Genomic DNA, 3,495 nt, shown 5'->3' with positions numbered 1-3,495 from the left:
ACACAATAATTGAGGACAATATTCTTTATTCTGATGAGGGCGATGAGTATGAAAAAGAGGCGGTTGTGAAGCATGGCATCATCAAGGAGTGCATCAGGTGCTATTGTAGTAGAGAACATGAAGTTGTTGTTGACATCTTTCCTAATGGATGTGTGGCATTACAAGCATTGTCAAGCAAAAGAAAAGTGGTCTCACTGGTGAAGACATCCCAACAGGTGACAGAGGTCGAGGCTATGTGTGTGGCACATGCATCAAATAATCCCCATATTAAGATTTGGTCTAGCATTGAGAGGCCTCTTGAGACACATAGAGCTGATTCACCTATTGATGAAGGAATTAAAGAGGGTGAGCATCACATTGAAGACTTGCGACCTTTAACTGAAGCAGATCTTGAAGCTATCCCAAAGATTACATTGGAAGGTTTGGAGCAAGGTCTTTAGCTACTCATTTATGCCTTGTGTATTTAGTTTCAAAATAATATGACTTTTATGGATTTTCTCGATTGCACATACTCTCATTATATTAAAGAGATTAAACATTAGGTATGATAAAATTGTGTGACATAATGACATGGGGAATGGTACTAGTGTCATTCTCCCTATGTCAGGTTATACGTAAGAGGTACTATTAACATTTTATGTGACCTCATATGGAGAATGGCACTAGTGCCATTCTCTCTTTGTGGTTATGTAGAAATGGTAATACTGTTATGTTCCTTTCTTGAATCTATGTTAGTTGAAAGCATTACAGAGATTAAAAATTGTATAGTATTAACTATGCTACCAAAGTTTTGATTTGGGTGCTTTCTACAAATCTATTGGACCAAAGTAATACAGTATCTATGCTTTCAGATCATGCATTGTACATTTCTTTTGGGGCATGGGGGGAGGCACTAGTAGTATTCTCTCCTCCCAATGAGGGTATAGAGAAAGGCACTAGTGGCATTCTCCATAACCTTATATGTAAAATGGCACTAGCACCACCCCAAGAGAAGAATGGCACTATTGCCATTCTCTCTATGAGTTCAGAGAGAAAGGTTGCACTATTTGCATTCTCAATTGACCTTTAGAGAGATTGGCACTTTTGCCATTCCCCAAAAAGACAATGGAATCAGTGAACGACGATGGATAATGTTCATACTTTATTGTTATTTATTAGTTTCATATGCTTTTGTGCTTCGACATTGTTGAATACACTCTAAAGAATCAAAATATTTCTATATTCCTCAACTTCCACAGGGACCAATGATGCATGGAAGGATATGGAGACATCAAATGTAGAGGACAACATACCACCCAAAATGGGGACTATCAATTACGCGATGGATACAGGAGGTATAGAAGAAAACATAACCCCAAAAATGGATAAAATTGCAAGGAATATCACGAATCCTATACTTTTAGAAGAGAACATGGATGAATGTACTGTCTCAACATTGGGGACAAAACTAGATAATCTTATTGTTGTTGCAAACATGTATGAAATCATAGCACCTGACAATTTGGATGAGTTAGAAGCCAGCAACTTCAAGGAGAATTTGGATCTATATCCACATACAATTTCTTTGGATATGCCACGATTAACAATCATATTAGACTTGAATGGCCTGTTATTAAGTCGCTGCCTATTCAAGTCTCCAATACATCCGTCTATTATGCATGGCAAAAATAGTTATATGGTTGTTCGTCCTGGGTGCATAGAATTTCTTAAAATCTTGCTACAAAGATTTAATGTAGGTATCTGGTCAACTGCGATGGAGTATAACGTACTTGATATGGTAGGAAAGCTGCAAAATTATGCAAATGAGAGCCTCCCTTTCTTTGTTATATGGTCTCAGCAAGGATGCTACACTTACAGTAAGACAAGGATAAATAGGCCTGACAAGGTTGGTGTTGAGGCAATGTTCAAACCCTTAGCAAAAATCTCAAAGGCATTTGGATGTGATGCTAGAAGGACAATCCTTGTTGATGACTCCCCATACAAGGCTTGCATTAGCCCTCCATCAAATTGCATATTTCCTTCAACGTTTGATGTACAAGACAAGGATGATAATATTCTACTGAGAGAGTTGATGCCGTACTTACTACAACTCGATGAGACTAAAGATGTGCGCAGCAGCATGATTGAGACAAATCGGTATGGACAATTACCTATGATGGAGGGGCATAAGGATTTCAACCTTGTCTAGAAAGTAATTGATGAATGGAGGGAGGAAAATCATGCATGGTCAAGAATGGAATATAAAACAAGAAATCTTCCTCTTGCAGATCAACTAAGAGAGAGGGATATAGGTGGTAGGGCAACCCATGGTGGTGATGGCCAGGTGCCTAAACTCAATGCATCCCAAATAAGACTTTTAAGGAATGCTTCGCAACTCTCTAGCATGAATGCTATGCAAGTTTCTTAATTGGCTATAGACCTAGGGTACAAAGGTCGCTATATCAAGAAATACATTACTAAGGTCTACATAAACCGACTACAGAATGCATATTTTTCATGAAGGTACATATGTCAAAGTGTTTTGTGATTTTATCTCAAGTCTATATAACTATTGTTGCAGCTAATTGAATTTGTCTTTTGTGATGTAGATAGATATACGTTCAAATCAAGCTTGAGTAGGTACATACCAGAACGAGATCCATTTGGACCACCAAAGTTACCAGTCCCTATCAACGAAGTGTTCTCGATGAAAAATGTGGCTTTCGAGGTGCATGAGTCAACCATTACAGGTGCTGCCTTGGGCTTGTTTGTGCATGGCTCCATCAAGAGAGGGACTACTATTCTCCATTATGGAGGTGACAAGTGAGTACACAGACTGGAAGGAATTATGTAGAGTTCATCCAAGGCTAAAGAAGTACTCTATCCAAGAGGACCCTACTGTCCCTATGAAGGATATGGTGCATATTATTGGTGATGTTCAATATGGCAATGTGGCAGGATTTATTAATAGCAATAGAAATACCAATGTAAAGCCAAATGTTTGTTATGTATTTTCCCCTGATGTTCCACCTTGGTATGACCCCATGATGAACATAGATATTGCAGAATATGGTCACATTTGTATTGAATCCATAGATGATATACATGCAAGAGAGGAGCTATTTGCAAACTATGAGTTTTGAATAACAACATTGTATTTCTTTATACAATCATTACTTATGGGAATTACTACTTTCTTGCCAACTATGTAAATTGGTGCATAATTGTTGTGTGTGAATAATATGCAAACATGTTCATAACTCATTCATAATGTATTTTGAAGGAGTGTCTCTCGTGCCATTCTCTTTGGGGCTAGAAATTGAGAGTTTCTTTGGAATCATGATTTATATCAGGGATTTCAATGGTGTATCAACAAGTTGTTATGTTTTCATCCTAAAGTGTACTTTTTTACTTTGCAATGAGTAATCAACATGACATGTAAAGTTATCATTTTACAATAATGCTAGTCAGTCTAAACATTGAAAGTGCACAATAAATGATTGTCATTGCCACCTA

This window comes from Dipteris shenzhenensis, chromosome 7 (genome assembly GCF_047967505.1).
Source record: "Dipteris shenzhenensis isolate YYH24624 ecotype China chromosome 7, Dip_SZ_1.0, whole genome shotgun sequence".
Lineage (NCBI taxonomy): Eukaryota > Viridiplantae > Streptophyta > Polypodiopsida > Gleicheniales > Dipteridaceae > Dipteris > Dipteris shenzhenensis.
Note: the sequence above shows the minus strand (reverse complement) of the source record.